The sequence below is a fragment of the Equus quagga genome, chromosome 5 (genome assembly GCF_021613505.1).
Source record: "Equus quagga isolate Etosha38 chromosome 5, UCLA_HA_Equagga_1.0, whole genome shotgun sequence".
Taxonomy (NCBI): Eukaryota; Metazoa; Chordata; class Mammalia; order Perissodactyla; family Equidae; genus Equus; species Equus quagga.
Window position 1 is genome coordinate 27614529 of NC_060271.1, and position 18148 is coordinate 27632676.

At 37.7% G+C, this 18148-nt stretch overlaps 1 protein-coding gene across 6 annotated transcripts in view; it reads right to left on the reverse strand.

The window, feature by feature from the left end:
• PHACTR4 (phosphatase and actin regulator 4) overlaps positions 1–18148 on the reverse strand; it is a 93999-nt gene that overhangs the window by 46685 nt on the left and 29166 nt on the right. The gene's annotated exons all lie outside the window — the stretch shown is intronic.

Genomic DNA, 18148 nt, shown 5'->3' on the forward strand with positions numbered 1-18148 from the left:
TCAAGGAATGGGGGAAGTAACAGATTAAAATTTGTGAATCCCTTCTTATTTTATTTAGGGAAAGAGCAAGCAAGGCCTTATAAAAATAAAGTTTAATTAATAGGCAAAGGAATCTAAGCCACAGCTTAGATTCAGACAGCACTTGAAGCCCTCTAACCAGGGCTTTGTTTCATCAAAGAAATGTTTCTAAACACTGCATGTAATCTACAAAGAGCTGAGCATTCAAAACCTTTAGTGATATTTACAATTCCAAAACTTTTTGCTGGCAAGCATATCATACCATACACTAACATGAGAACATGCTTTATATTTTCAATAAACAGTTTACAAGATCAATCACGAGAGTATAATGTTTTCATTTAAATGTACTTTTATGCCTTATGCCAAAGTATAATATAAACTGGATTACCTAGGAGAGTAAGCTCCTGGCTCTTTTAATTACACCTCCCTCAGCTTAATTCAGCATACTACTTTCTTATGGCCTGAGATATCTCAAGGAGGTGAACCCTAGTGAGAGGTTAGGAAGAAAGTCACTTTCCTCTAGGAAATGTTGACCAAATGAAATTATTAATAGGTCACATAAATATACATTCAAGTAAAAGCCTAATTTTCAACTCCGGTTATATAATTGGGGGAGGGAGAGGCTTCCTATTCTTTACCCCATGATCTCTGATCTACTCTAGCCGGATCTGAATAGTTACAGGAGATAACATCCTACAACTAATAACCTGTGCCTCAAACTCCATGTGGAAATTAGAAAGCCTTGCTAGTCACTTGTAAACTCTTCATTGTCTAACCTATTTGTACAAACTGTTCCCTTGGCCTAGAATTTCTTTCTCAGATACATCTAGGGAACTCCTACTCATCCTTCAAAAACTGGCTCAAGGGGCCAGCCCCATGGCCGAATGGTTAAGTCTGCATGCTCCGCTTCAGTGGCCCAGGGTTTCACCAGTTCAAATCCTGGGCGCGGACATGGCACCGTTCATCAGGCCATGATGAGGTGGTGTCCCACATGCCACAACTAGAAGGACCCACAACTAAAAGTACACACCTACCTACTGGGGGGCTTTGGGGAGAAAAAGGAAAAATTTAAAAATCTTAAAAAAAAAATCTTTCTTAAAAAAACTGGCTCAACTGTTGCTTCCACTATTAGCAGCCTTTCCTTAGTCACTCAAGCAGAATTCCAATAAAGACTTACTGATCACTGATCATGTGCCCAGCAGTGTGTTGGTACTAAAAACAAGCTTTTGCCCTTAAGGTGCTTATAGTTCAAGTAAATAGGATCTACAATAGAGGACGATGAGCATTTGGGTACCACACAAACACATATTGGTGAGGGGGGATTGTCTAGCTTTGTCCTAAAATATCAGAGAAAATCTCTTGAAAAAAGTGACATCTAAAATCTGAAAGTCATAGAAAGGATGACAGAGCTAAGAAAAAGGTACAAGCATCAAGAGATAAGCTTGGAGAGGTAAAGAGCTGATCATGACTGATTGTGCTGGACATATCACCCTAAATTGCAACCATCTTCAGACTTCTCTAATAGGCTAGAAACTTCTTCTGGGCAGGGACCATGAGGTATTTATCCTTAAACCCTCAACTCTCGGCACAACTTCGCACACAGTGGACATGCAACAAGTATTTATTAACTTTGAGTACAAGGGAAGAAACAGCATTCTTCAATTTTAAGCTTTGCTCACAGAATCTAGTAACAAGACGCAATTAAGGCGAAAAGTGATACAGACGGAGGCTGGCAGAAACATAGACACCACGGACTATTTTGTCATTCCAAACAATTCCTGAGAATTGCTGTGAAACTTTTGCTTTTGTGATAAAAAATGGCATGTTCGTGACGGTTTTTGAGAATTTACTGCTTTGCAAGTAGTACCAACTTTCAAAGGAGACTGATCTGGGGACCAGCCCCGTGGCACAGGGGTGAAGTGCGCACGTTCTGCTTTTCGGTGGCCCAGGGTTCACTGGTTCGGATCCCGGTTGCGGACATGGCACTACTTTGCAAAAGCCATGCTGTGGTAGGCATCCCATGTATAAAGTAGAGGAAGATGGGCATGGATGTTAGCTCGGGGCCAGTCTTCCTCAGCAAAAAGAGGAGGATTGGCAGTAGTTAGCTCAGAGCTAATCTTCCTCAAGAAAAAAAAAAAAAGAGAGAGAGACCAATCTGTCAGGTGAATGTTCACATAAAACCTCATATAATCACTACTGTTAGGATCGAGATCCTCAGCAGGAAGCATCTGTACTTCCTGTGAACTAGCCTGAAGAACAGGCTGAAAGAGATGGAGAAGGCTAAAGGTAAGGCAGGGCCACTAGTATCACCAGTTACTCATCCCATTTGCCCCAAATAAACCTGGTTTCTCGCTGTGGCTGGCTCACTGGATGTAAAAATCAAACACACCAGCCTTCTACTCTATACCAAATACTCTAACTCTTGTTCCCTGCCTACCCCCACTTCCAGAAGGCAGCACGGCTCACCAGGGAAGAAAGCAGAGGGTTTGGAATCACATATAACTAGGTAAAATTTCAGCTGCCCCATTTACTCACTAGGTTACTTAACTTATATGAGCCTCAGTTACCACATCCGTAAATAGGAGACAATTATTCACAGGGTTGTTGTGAAGATTAAATAAAAGAATCTCTAAAGAGTCTGACGACTGAAGGTGCTTAATCTATTTGACTCTCTTTCCCCAACTTAGATTCTTTATATAAATGACACCCTCCCCCCATGTTTAAATTTAAACACCATCATTCTTTAGGAAAAACTGAGGCGATTCTGATATGCTTTTATGTCACAGCAGCCATTACTTCACGGCAGACATGAAGTAATGTATATGTTTACAAGCCTACAACATGTTGGACTATGTTTATGGGAGAAAGAAACAAATTATGCCAGCAGGACAGCTTTCCACTCCATGGAATGAAAGACCTCAGGATAGGAAACTGGCATTACAGAGATTCTTTTTTGCTTCCACTTGAAGATTTTGTTTTAAAGACAATAAGTTCTCAAGGATGCCCTAGGGGTCAAGAGATGCTTCTAGAACTGAAGAGGAAAGTTATAAGAAATTATAGTAAACAGGAAAGTTTCAATTAAGAAAGATGAAAGAGTTTTTCTCTGGTTGGGTTAGGATTTGCGGAGTTCCTTAAGAGTACATTAGAGTCAGTGGGAAAGGTGGGCCCGGATAAAAGTGAGAGTTAGCTGAATGGAGATGAGAGGATGTGGAAAAAAATAACTGAGCAAAAAAGATTCATAGGTTGTGGAGATGAGGGAAAAAGGGAGGTGAGAGGAGGATATAAATGACATTGATGGAACTTTAAAACACTATGTGACACTGGCAGTTGAATCAGATTATTGCCAACTTCCCTCCCAGTTCTGAAATTCTGCAGCACAGACAAACCAAGGATTTAAACAATTCAATGTTCTGGTCAAATAATGGCTCAAAGAAACATTTTATTATCAAAAAGAGCAGTGGCCATGGTGCGCTTTATATAACTAATCTAACTCAAGGCTTGCCATGTGATGCAAAATAGATGTTTAATGAATTGGATTATTATTATTGGGAAACCAGAAGCCTCATTTATTCACTCCACAAATATTTCCTAAGCACCTCTAAAGCATCAGGTATTGTTCCAGGTGTTGGGGACACAGTACTGAATACAATGGGGGAAAAAATTCATGCCTCTTTCTAGTATGTTACACGGTGATAAGCGCTATAGAGTAAAATTATTCAGGAAAGGGAAAGAGGGTGGGCTGAGAGAGAGTGCTAAACTATACACTATGTGAGCAGACTATGTAAACTACGTAAACTTCCCTCCTTGGGAAGATGACATATAAAGACCTAAAGTAAATTTAACTCCTCAATTAACTCTCTCTGTCATTCCTAATACTATAGTTCCTTCAGTTCTAACAGAAGCAAAGTAAAGGTGAGATTTCCAAATGTGCTAAAAATAAATATTAGTTACAGTATATTTTAGTGACTGGTCACTGAAGTAATGGTTATCGAATGTGCTGCTCAGTTCTCAAATATCCAAAGATGCGCTCTCAAATACTGTAGTCACTAGCTACCGATGGTTATTTATATTTATATTAATATTTAATGTTTATATGCAATTCAGTTTCTCAGCTGTGCTAGCCACATTTCAGGTACTCAACAGGCACACAGGGCTACTACCCCGGACAGTATAGACACAGAACATTTCCATCAGTGCAGAAAGTCCCATTGGACACGCTGAACCTAAAGGACTTTCAAAGCACCCTTCGGAATCTTCCAGCAATAACAAACAGGGGAAACATAACTCCATGTTTCATCAGCATGTGGTGTCTATTTTCCATGGCACCAAGAACTAAACACCAACTACTAAAGGCGGTATACACAGTATACTCTGAAGGAACCTTGACAGTTAAAAAAAAAAAATGCTTCCTTTTATTCAGTACAAACTACTGAGCTATTTATACTCTTTCTTTAGCAACTGAATTACTACTTCTTTTTCTAGTAACACTGTTAAGTCTTTGACTATTAATAACAATTCAAAGCCTAAGGAAGAAGAATGGTTTTATTTCCATTTAAAGACCTAGTGAGAATTATATCCATTTGTTATCAATCGAAAATAAACAACCTCCATCTTACTAACCACCCACTTAATATTTCTTCTACTCCAAACAGTACTTTTCCATGAGCTGAAGGTAGATTTTATGTAGTTACAGTGAAAGTGATTGAGGAGTCTTACTCTTAAAGAAAAAAGTACATAATAAAACCACATGATGTTCATAAGAGTTCCAACTAGCCTCTATTAAAGAACTAGAAGGTATCAATGATGTATAAAAACTAACCAGTCAGAAATCAAGAAGCTGCCCATCACAGGATTTTGAAACATGTGAAATGTTCCCCAGTAAAGTGGCATTCATTGCTAGAGACTCAGAGAGATGACTATTAGCTTCTGCCACTTCCCTACTTGCTTCTCTCTCTTTCGTAACTCTTTAACTCATCTGGCCCTCAATTTCACTTTGAGTGAGAAAGAAATCTAAATATTATCCACACTCAGCCACAAATCCAGTGCGAATACAATATATGTCTGATGATAGCTATAATGTTTGTAAAAGTTATTCAGAAATTTCTAACAAGGAATTTCCTTAAACATTCTTTGCCAGTATATGTATGGGAGAGCACGTATAGCCTTCATCTTCTACTAAATAAAAATTCTGAGTAATGAACACCTGGTTACATTATGAGTCAACAGTAATTCCCGCCAAAAAAAAAAAAAAAGGATGACTATGTAAATGGTGTTTCTATCAAACTTGCTCCAGTCAGTGATTCAAATGCACTTTATTCTTTGTTTTCCATGTATGGGAAAAGAAACAACAACATAAAGGGCTGAAATGATTCTTCTGGGATGTATTCACTTGGGGCAAAAAGTCTTCTGTATCTTTTTTTTTTTTGAGGAAGATTAGCCCTAAGCTAATACCCACCACCAATCTTCCTCTTTTTGCTGAGGAAGACTGGCCCTGAGCTAACAACTGTGCCCATCTTCCTCTAGTTTACATGCGGGATGCCGCCACAGCATGGCTTGATAAGCGGTGCGGAGGTCTGCACTCAGGATCCAAACCAGTGAACCTGGGCCGCTGAAATGGAGCACTCGAACTTAACCACTACACCACTGGGCCGGCCCCATCTTCTGTATCTTTAAACAAGTTTATAAATCTTCCCAGTCTGACAGAATGTTTGTGGAACCCAGCTTTCAAATTTGATATCCTCCTATATGTGTTTGAGGCAGTAATAATTTCTCCTTACCTGCCTCCAGCTTTGTCTCTTTCTAATCTATTCTCAACAGTGGTGCCACGGTGATCTTTATAACAACATAAATTTAATAGTGTTCCTCAAAGCTTACAAAAAATCCTTCAAGACCTGAGGCAATGCCTATCTTTCTATCTAGCCGCTTCTCTTGCCACTCTCCCATACCTGTTCGTCTTCAGTCCTATCGAACCACTTGGAGCTCCTAAACTATGACGTATTCTCCCAGGTCTGTCTACCCTTACATTCGCCATTCTAGCTGCCTGAATGCCCTCTCTCTCTCCACGTTCCCTACTCTGGTTAACTCCTGCTCCTTCAAAATTCAGTTTATGTGTCACTTCCTTTGGGAAGCCTTCCTTGAACATCTTCCTTTCTACACTTAAGACTGAGTTAGGCACCCCTCTTCTGTGCTCCAAAGTCACCTTAAATATACTTCCATTTATAGGGGTACATATCACTTTTATTGTAATTATCTATTTACTTACTGTCTCTCCTACATTCTTTGAAAACAGAATATCCTCAGCAATTAACATACTGCTCAGCACACAGTAGCCATTCAATAAATATTTGGAAAAAATGGAGAGAGGCAAAAGGAGAATAGGATTTTTCACTAGTTTAGCTTCTGTGTGTCCCTCTCAGGTCATGGTGTATTTATGTTGGGAAACATGCCAGGCCTGCAGGTAATGAACATATAATAAATCACTGAACAGTTTCATGACAAAAAGGAGAGAAAAAGACAGACATAACTGAAATTACTTTGCAAGTTATGGGTTACACGTTATTATAAACTCACTTCCATGGATGCTTACAGCAAACACAATCCTTTAATTATAGTTCCTTTTAGATTTATAAAAAAGTGCTTTAAAAAAATAGCTCTGCTTTTTCTGCTAGTTCTTAAGAGGGACCCTTACAAGGACTAAAGTAGCGTCACTAGTTTTTAATCACTCAAAGCTGATTTCTGGTCTCTGTCTGTTCTCCCCTTCATTCCTGTTTCCTGGTTTCTGATCATTTCACTAAATGGGGAAAGTTTACATCAGCAAAATCAGAACATAAAGAAGTAAAATAATACTAAATTCAAAATGATCTACTCTGTTACATATGAACATCTCTAACAAAAAATGTGATGAAAAAGTTAAAATTTAGAAAAAATAAACTCAGTTAAATTTCCCTTGTATTCCTTCTCCCCATTCTCTATGAATAATAATAGCTAACATTAATTGAGCATGTATTATAACGCCAGGGACTACTCTAAGCATTTTACATATATTAACTTGTCTAATTCCTACAACAAGCCTCTAAGAAGGATACTATTTATCATGCCCATTTCACGGATGAGGAACCTGACTCGCACACAGGGGTAAACTTGCTCACGGAGTTCAGAGCTAGTAAATGGCAACGGTTGGCTCATACCTAAGTCACCTGGATGTGAACCTCCACTCCTAACTACCACCCTATAGATCCAAATATACTTTGAATTCACACAATACTTCCTAGATGTTTAAACAAGGACATTTATTTTCAACCTTATAAAAACTCTAGGAAGTATTTACTTTTAATAAAAGTAAAATTCAGGCACAGAGCAGTTATGTGAATTGCCCCAAATGACAATGTTATAATAAAAAAACAAAAATTTCTTCTCCTAGCTCATCCCTGATATTTCCAGTATGACTACCAACAACAACAATGATGTTTCTTATCTCAAAATAAATTCTAAAAGGAATTTCTTAGAAAATAAATGAAAGGTCTTTAGTCAAGAAAAGTTGGCTATTTGGGACAGAAACATTTCTACTACACCTCAAACTAAATTTACAACAAAAATATTCCAGCCCCAGTGTTTCATGAGAAAACCAAAGGACTGAAACACAGGTTTACCACATCTTTAACCCACATTTATGCTACTGGGGGCCTTATTATTAGCAACATACATGTATGTTTCATTGCTATGTTTTGTCAATCTATACTCTTTCAGGTAGATAGGAAGCTGCTAGTTTTCCCTATTTCCCCACGTTCACCAAATTCTCCTGTTAGAAACAAGACAAAAACAGTAAAACAAAAAACTCTCCTTAAAGAAATCACTATTAAACTGTTCAAAGACCACAGATTTAGAAAAGCAAAGACAGACGCTATGCAAGCAAGCTTTGTTGCAATAATTGTCTTAAGTACAAGTTATACTGAATAACATGGCGTGAAATTCCAATAACACAACTATTTTTAACCAAATAAAAACACTTATTCATTATAAGTGAATTAATAGTTCTTAATCTCCTTTTTTTTTTTTTTTTTTTGAGGAAGATTAGCCCTGAGCAAACATCTGCTGCTAATCCTTCTCTTTTTGCTGAGGAAGACTGGCCCTGAGCTAACATCCGTGCCCATCTTCCTCTACTTTATATGTGGGATGCCTACCACAGCATGGCTTGCCAAGCGGTGCCATGTCCACACCCGGGATCCGAACCAGCAAACCCCAGGCCGCCAAAGTGGAACCTGTGCATTTACCCGCTGAGCCACTGGGCTGGACCCTTAATCTCCTTTTTGAGAGCTGAAACTTTATCGTATTCATTTGTTTTCCTCATGGCAGGTAGGGCAGTATGTCAATAAAAATTTATTGAATGAATTAATGAATCAGTCAGCCAGCTGATCATCCATCTACCCACCTTTTCACATTTTGGTTGCAGTTAGGGTATGTAGAGATACGACAATAAATTATGAAGCAAAACTAACTGAACTTCATTGTAACCAATGTTAAGTCATCGGGCCTGGATACACTGGGAGATTATAACCAGAACTAAACAAGCACCCACTTTCAGTATTAAGCCAAGCTCCTCATCCTGGCAAGAATGTCTTTTTTTTTGGTGCCACTTTTTTCTTTCACTGTTTAAGACATAATTCCTAAGCATTCTTGCTATTCAAGCCCTTTGATTATTGAGCACTAAATTGAAGAGGGAAAAGACTGACCCCTGGGGGATCAGTGGACAAAATAAAGCAGCCAGACCCACCTGTTTACAGCATTTAAATTCTTTTGGGAACTCAAAGAAACAGAAGATATAAAAATAGAATCATCAAAAGAAATTTAAAAATGAAATTTTAAAATGTCCTAACAGTCAGGTCAAATGTAGTATTTAATCTTTCTATGCAGTGGTAAAAAGGAAAGCTGTGCTTACAGACTACAATCTGATCTGATGTCCTTCTGGCTACCAACAGATAAACACTTTTAATGAGGAAAAAAACCCCACCAATCTTAAGCGAGGAACTGAAGGCCATCAGTATCATTCAACAGGTTGGTCCATTATACTACTATCACCTTCCTTTAATGGAAACCTCCATTAGGGGGGAGGGGTGGAAGTGCACATGCCTGCCTGTATTTTGGACTCCAGTGATGTTTCAAATTGCACTCTTGTAAAAACTATCCTGCCTTTGAGTCAAGTCAAAGCTCTATCATGAAAGGCCATTTTTTTTTTTTAAGATTTTATTTTTTTCCTTTTTCTCCCCAAAGCCCCCCAGTACATAGTTGTATATTCTTCACTGTGGGTCCTTCTAGTTGTGGCACGTGGGATGCTGCCTCAGCGTGGTTTGATGAGCAGTGCCATGTCCGCGCCCAGGATTTGAACCAACGAAACACTGGGCCGCCTGCAGCGGAGCGCGCGAACTTAACCACTCGGCCACGGGGCCAGCCCCAAGAAAGGTCATTTTTAACATGAGAGAACCCTGAGCAGGCACAAGAAGTTAACCAGTGACATTGTTTTTAAACAAATGGTTCCCTGCCGAAGGGAAACGTTCCTACTAGTTTCATTACCAATTTTTAAATTCCATTGACTATATTTAACTTGAATTTTGAAACAAAGTTGAGGAAAAACATTTTTTAATTAAAGAAACTTACTTTTCACTTAATATTAAAAAATAAAAATTTTAAGAACTTCGAAGTTTTTTTAAATAAAAATAATACACGCTTTTAAATGGGAATATGCCATAATCACTGTCCTGTCCACACTGCTCTTTATCAAGGTTATTTTTTTAGGTAAGTAGCCAAGAAAAGTTTGAAAAAGTAGAATAATGAAGGGATGTTATTTTAGATCTTAAAATATGACTATAATAACAAACAGTGTAGAACTGGTGCAAAAATCGACAGATGTTTCCAGAGAACAGAATACACAGACCAAAAACACACTTGAGACCTTATGAAACTAGCTTGACCAAAATGGCATCGGAAATCCACAAAAAAGGGCAGTCTGTTAACTACTTAACTTTAATTTTTTTCTAAGTTATATTTTATAATAATTTTGTCAAATATCAAAAGCAAATATAAACTCATTTGAATTATTAAAACTGTATTAAATCTATACAGTAAATTTAGTAATAAATGACACTAATAATTTTTCCCATTTCTTGACACATCTACTTACTCATCCACAGCAAATTTCTAGTTTTATCATCATTCCTAGGTATTTTATAATTTTGGTTCTTATTGTAAATGACTTTTAATCCCTTTAGCTTTTCGATAATTTATTATACTTGTATATATACATTTTTAATGATTGATTTTTGAACATTTACTTTGCATCTACTCAGTCATTTTATTGAACTCTTTCCAGTTAATTCTCTTGGCAGTATTTTTCCGAAGAGAGACTAATACTGGCCAACAAATATAAAATTGTCTTGTTCTTTATTGGAACCATACTTCTAATTAGCGTTTGTCTTATTGCACTAAGAAAACTCCCAAAATAACGTTAAATAAGGGTAACAGTGGGCATTCTTGTCTTGTTCTTGCTCTACTGGACATTTCTTCTGATATTCCACTGTATTTCTTCTGTATTTCACTGATAAGAGTGGCAGTGTCTGTTGGTTTCAGAAAGCTATTCTTTATCAAATTAAGGAGCATACAAGCATGTTGTAAAAGAAAAAAAATGAACTAAAAGGATATACGCAACATTCATGCTATGAGTTGTCAACAGGCAGTGGTTGACAAAGAAGACTGTATCTAACTTTTACAAAATAAGTCAGTGTTACCAATTTTTAAATCAATTTAGTAGAAATGTAGGTGCCTGATATTATTTAAAAATAAAAATGAATTATCTTACTCTTAGTATAATAAATGCTTGTAGCTTGAACAGTTGAATTTTATCAAAAATATCTGTCATCTACAGAGACTAGCATATCATTTTCCTACTTTTTGATTTATTGATGTATTAACCTGTTATTATTTATAGATTCCTTAATATAATATCCTTAGATCCTGAAAGAAATCCTCTTGGTCATATTCTTTTAATATACTCAGAGATTTGACATATCAAATGGGGAAAAAAGCAGTTCTAAATCAGCATGTTAAAAATGTGTAACTACATGTATAGGCAACCGCTCTGGAAAAAATCATGGAAGTAGATATGTCAAAATGTTATCAGCACCATGGGTAGAAAGATCAAGTGTGGACTTAAAAGTTTCTTCTTTATACCATTTTATATTTTCTAATTTTTCTGGAAGAAATATGTATGGTTTTTGTAATCAGAAAAAATATACTAACGATCTGTTGGATTTAATCTGCAAGTACTTTATATAGGTTTTTTACAACTATATTAATTGAGATACAACAAATGTCAATTTTATTTTTGAACTATCCTTCCAGCTTTTAGTCATCAAGATTTTGCTAATTTTATAAAACAGATGGATATACTTTCTTTTTCTCTACTCTATTTCTTTTCTCTGTGGTTGACACAGCACAATTATCTAGTTCTTCAAACCATGAATGAAATTACCCATAAAACCCACTAGGCTGAGACATATTTTAACATTTCTTCTATGACTATTAGTCTATATGGGATTTTCATTTCTTGAGTCACTTTGGTAAATTGTACTTTCCTATAAAATTACCCATTTCATCAGGAATTCAACAAAGGTGCCAAAGTAATTCAGGGGACAACAGAGAATATTTTCAACTTCATACCACATCCAAAAATTAACTCAAAAAGAATCACTGACCTAAATGGAAAATCTAAAACTATAAAAAATCCTGAAGAAAAAACAGAGAAAAATCTTTGTGACCTTGGGTTAAGTAGATTTCTTAGAAGACAAAGAGCATTAACCATAAAAGAAAAAATAGGATTTCATCAAACTAAAAACTATGTGAATGAAAAATGCCACAAGCTGGGAGAAAATATTTGCATAACACACATCTCATAAAGAACTTATATGTAGACTATGTAAAGAATTTTCATAACTCAATAAGAAAATAAGCCAATTTTTATTTTTTTAATTTTATTTATTTATTCTTTTTGAGGAAGATTAGCCCTGAACTAACATCTGCTGCCAATCCTCCTTTTTTTTTTGCTGAGGAAGGCTGGCCCTGAGCTAACACCCGTGCCCATCTTCCTCTACTTTATATGTGAAACACCTACCACAGCACAGCTTGTCAAGTGGTGCCATGTCTGCACTGGGATCCAAACTGGTGGACCCCAGGCCACCGAAGTGGAATGTGTGCACTTAACCATCGTGCCACCGGGCCAACCTCTAAGCCAATTTTTAAAAACAGCAAAAGATTTGAACAGACATTTCATCAAAGAAAAGATATGGATGGCACATAAACACATGAAAAGTTACTCAACATTGTTAGTCATGAGGGAACTGCACATTAAAACCACAATGAGATACCACCACATACCTATTAGAATGGCCAAAATCCAAAACACTGACAACACCAAATGCTAGTGAGGATATGGAGGAACAGGAACTCTCATTCATTGCTGGTGGGAACGCAAATTGGTATACCCACTTTGGAAGATAATCTGGAAGTTTCTTACAAAACTAAATACAGTCTTACCATACGTTCCAACAACTGCACTCCTTAGTATTTACCCAAATAATTGGAAATTTATGTCCACACAAAAACCTGCACATACACGTATATAGCAGCTTTATTCATAATTGCCATAACTTGGAAACAACCAAGATGCCCTTCAGTAGGTGAATGAATAAATAAACTGCAGTACATCCAAACAATGGAATATTATTCAGCACTAAAAAGGAGCTATCAAGTCATGAAAAGACAGGAGGAACCTTAAATGCATATTACTAAGTGCAAGAAGCCAATCTCAAAAGGCTACATACTGTATAATTCCAACTCTGTGACATCTGGAAAAGCCATGAAAGGAATGAACTACTAATACAGGCAACAACATGAATGAATCTCAAGAGCATTATACTAAGTGAAAAGCCAGACACAAAAGGCTACCTAACGCACTATTCTGTTTATAAACATTATGGAAAAAGGGACAGAACTCAGATCTGAGTAACTGCCAAAGGCTGGGGGAGGAGGGAGGAGACTGATTATAAAAGGTAAGCAGGGAACTTTTTAGCGTAAAGGAAACACTCTTCATTTGATTGTAGCGGTGGTTACATGACCTTATATGTTTGTCAAAAAACAGAATTATATACTTAGGATAAGTTTCATTGTATACAAATCGTATCTCATTTAACCTGACTTATTAAAAAAAAAAAAACAAACGAATCCTAGGGAGCACCTTGTAATCCAGACCAAAAGCTCCATAAGAACAGGGATCATGTCTTATTCATGTTTATACCCTTAGTGCCTAGGATATTACAGCTGTTATGTTTACTATGTGCTTGGCACCAGGCTAAGCACATAACAAGCATTAATTCATTTAGTTCTTATAGAAATCTTGTGGGAAAGGCAAAATTCATATCCTTATTTTACAAATAAAGTGAAGATCAGAGAGTAACTGTCTTGCCCAAAAGGACATAGCCAAGAAATGGCAGAAGTGGGATCTGAACTCGTTAGTCTGACTCCAGAGCCTGCGAGCTTAACTGTTATGATATGCTGCCTTACTGACTTCGCTTAGTGTTTATTGAACAAACGAATGGATGAGGAACGAGAAAACTGTGCTGGAGTTTGGAAGGGTTGGCTGAATCTAGCTCCTAAGAAAAATAAAATGTGTTATATGTTAAAAGGCCACATCATGTAGAGACGTAATGTGGTTATTCTAGGTATAACAGTTAAGCTGTGCATGTAGAATGACCATTATTTAATTCCTTTAACAATGGTTTTTAATTTTCTTTGGCCTCTTTTAAGAAATTAGTTTTACATATTTTATTTTTAACAGTGAGAAATATAAAGAAAAAACAAAAATGTCCTTAACCCTACAACCCAGATAAAATCCCCGTTTACATTTTGAAAAGTAAAAGTAATACATGTACACACTTAGAAAACGCAAACTATACAGGCAGATATAAAATGATACGTGAAAGCCATCTATCCCTCCATTTCTCCCCTTTAATTTTCATTTTTATAATTTTATAAGTTTCATTGATGATGAAGTGATTCATGACACTGATAAGGGCTCAGTAGGCAGAAATAAATTTAGATGGAAACCCTTCCACAGATTTAGTCAACTTATCACACTTGCTGTGATTTTCTAGGGAGTCAGCAGTAGTGAGGAGTGATGAGAAGTGGCGAGTGGACATGGGAGATAATCCAGAACGGCAGCATTACTACATTTCGGTCTTACATTGCTACTACGGCTCACCTTTTTCTATTGACAAAAAAAATAATTACATGGCATCCGTGTTATCAAAGTTTACAGAAACTAGTATTCTGGGTACTCTCTTTTCCTTAAGATTGGTAATTCTATCCTATGCAGAAAATTTTAAACCACTGTAAGAAACACATACGAGTGTGAATTGTGTGCTTACTATTGGGCAGTGGGATATAACAGTAAACAGATCTTGCCCTCCATAAGGTTATAGTCTTACCAAGAAATAAGACGATAGGGGCTGGCCCCGGGGTGTGGTGGTTAAGGTTGTGTGCTCCACTTTGGTGGCCTGGGGTTCACAAGTTTGGATCCCGAGCACAGATCTACACACCATTTATCAAGCCATGCTGTGGCAGCATCCCACATGCAAAATAGAGGGAGACTGGCACAGACGTTAGCTCAGCAAAAATCTTCTTCAAGCAAAAAGAGGAAGATTGGCAACAGACGTTAGCTCAGGGCCAATCTTACACACACACACACACACACACACACACACACACACACACAAGATAGAAGATATTTAATATATATTTCTAATAAAGCCATGTTACATTTCTACTCAAAATCCAGGAAAAAAACAGAACTAATAGCATTTTTGGCATTGTTTAATTCCAGAGGAATTTATCTCCTATACACTAAGGATCTCAAAACTAATTAAGTTCATATTCTGTCCTTCATTCTTAAAGAGGAAGGAGGGAAGGGCTATGCTATTAGCACATTTTGAGCTTTGAGTGGTAACAACATAAGAAAACATCACAAAATTTTTTCCCATGAACTTGGAAGTGCATTAGCTTTGAGCATGGCTCCTTAAGAAATGTCCCTGAACAGCTTGGGAAAATCCCTTAAGAACATAGTAATGGTTTACAAATTCAGATACAGAGTAGGAAGAAAATAATTGATTTTGTTTAGGATACAGCTTCAGTTTTCTACTTCAACAAACTGCTTCTCATATTTCCTATATGATACAAATTATAATCTAAAGGAGATACTACCTTGTAAATTTGTTGCCAGAATACCATGCATCTGAATAAAGCCTTTGCCACTAGCTTCAAATTCAGGATGCACACTAATAATCTATCTCATTAAACAACTATTTCATCAAATACACGCCAAAAAATATTTTTCAACAAATTATGTTTACTTCTGTAGAAGGGAGGGTATACAGACTCTTAATCAAGTAGTGAGAAGATTTAAAACATTTTGGGAAGGCAATTTAGTATTCAGATTGTCTCCTACACCCCAACAAACCTGAAGAAGTTTCATAGGCCAGGGTCTCAGTCCCTTAAAGCAGGGGTACGCAGCATCGCAGCAGCATAAACTGTGCACACATCTTCTCTGCACCCTTCCTTTCCCAGCACTTGTGTAAGTGTAGCAACTACTTTTTTTAAACTGGTAGCATACACCAATGTAGATTACTAATACTTGCGCTGTATTCTACCAGGTCCCTTTGAAACGGGGGGGTGAAAGGAAAAGGAATAAAATAAGGAAAAGCAAGGTAAAAGCTGTTTGATTACTTTATCACTTTCCCCACTCCATGACCTTGAATGTCTGTCCCACACCAATCCCAGCAGAATTCTGGAGGTCTGTTTTCTGGAAAGGATAAAACAAATGGTCTCTGGTCTGGGGGACACAAAAGGCAGTTGATTGTGGGAATATAGTACTAAAAAGTGAGGGGAATTAAGTGAACATATGCACAATTAAGGCTGAATGCAGCCCCCCTCCCCCCAGCCCTCTCCACCCCTCACCATCTAAACAATGATGGGAAGACTCTGCTCCCTAGACCCTGAGACTGACACGGGGATGCTCCTCACGAATAGGGACAGGAAGCTCAGCCTACAAGAAGACCCAAAGGCAACCCGCTTATGCATTTACAGCTTCCCGCGCTTCATCACGAGCAGACAGCTAACTATTACTAGACATCGGAGGAATATTCTAACATAAAAGAGATCTAGACAAACAGAAAAAAACAACTTCAGGGGAACAGAGACTATGCAGGGCAAAGAAAATTTGTTGCAGCAATAAAAGAATATTATGAAAGAAACATTCAGAGAATAAAAAAGACCTCCTAGAAACTAAAAACCTAATAGTAGAAAAGAAAATTATAATTGAAGATAAAGATGAAAAAATGTTCTGGGAAGTAGAGCTAAAGGAAAAAAGGTAAAAATTAAAGAACTATCCAAGGAGGCCCAACATTAAGAAGCTACTGGCAGTCAAGAAAGAGGAAGACATGGGATTTCGGAAATAAACAGTCACCATGGAGAGAAGCAGAGTCCCCAGGAGAACAGCAATATCCCAGGACAACAGCAGTGTACCACACATAGACATCTGTCCAGACTGGAGCAGTGTGACTCCAGAAACATGCTGAAGGCTGTCATCACCAAGGTCTCTGCTACGGTTTATCCTCTTTTTAAAGATAAGAACACAGCGCCCAGGTGAGCCTGGCCCTCAGCTTGTCTTGACTAAATGCTGATGAATTTCTTCTCAAAATACTCAGCTGCTTAATGAACTCAGAACACTCAGTTCACCCCAAAGAAGTGTTCTTTAATCTGCTCCTTACTCCTTCTAACCATATTTCTGCCAGATGTCTAAGACCTGGTCCACGCTGGAGCTCTGCCCAACACAATTTCCAGGACTAAGGCCTGACTCTGCCCAAAGTTGCTTCTCTTCCATAGAAGAGACTGTGAACCTCAGGAAACTGAAGCAAGTATGGTCCAGCAGTCCCTGGGGATTGCTGAGATCCTTTCAGGAGTCCAAGAGGTGCAACTATATACTTAGTAATACTAAGGAATTGTCTTTTTTTTTTTTGTGAGGAAGATTAGCCCTGAGCTAACATCTGCTGCCAATCCTCCTCTTTTTGCTGAGGAAGGCTGGCCCTGAGCTAACATCCATGTCCATCTTCCTCTACTTTATATGTGGGATGCCTACCACAGCATGGCTTGCCAAGCAGTGCCATGTCCGCACCTGGGATCCGAACTGGCGAAGCCCAGGCCTCCAAAGTGGAACATGGGCCCTTAACCGCTGTGCCACGGGGCCGGCCCTGAATTATTTGTCTTTTTCACTGTGTTGACACTTGTGTTGATGGTACAAAAGCAATGGTGAGCAAAACTGCTGGTTCCCTAACATAAATCAAGGCAGTGGCACAGAACTGTAATAGGACTCATGTTCTTCACCACTACATAACTGTAGTTAAAAACAATGCCAGTTTTAATTTAAGAATGTCCTTGATAAAGCAGTAAAAATAACTAGTTTACTAAATCTCAACCCTTTGGTACTTGTCTTTTATTATTCTGTGTGAGGAAATGATAAGTAGGCATAAAACATATACTTAAACACAATGATTACCTTCAGGAAAGGCACTTGTGTGATTGAGTTGCAAGCTGAATTAGCCAGATTTTTTTCATGAAATATCATTTTCACTTGAAAGACTGAATGACAAACTATGTTATTCAAGCTTAGATAGCTGACAGATAATTTTCTCAGAATTGAATGAAGTAAGCCTGTCACTAGAAAGAAAACCGAGGGGCCAGTGGGGCGTAGCAGTTAAGTTCCCGCGCTCTGCTTCAGCAGCCTGGGGTTCGCCGGTTCTGATCCCTACGCACTGCTTATCAAGCCATGCTGTGGCAGGCATTCCACATATAAAATAGAAAAAGATGGGTACAGATGTTAGCTCAGGGCTAATCTTCCTCAAAAAAGAAAAGAAAACTGATAGTACTTATTGCTAGTGCTATAAGTTAGGCTTTCAAGAGAAAATGAGAATTTTGGAAAAGATATCAACCAGAGTGAGCTTGACAGCTTCTCAATATTTAAAGACTTTTC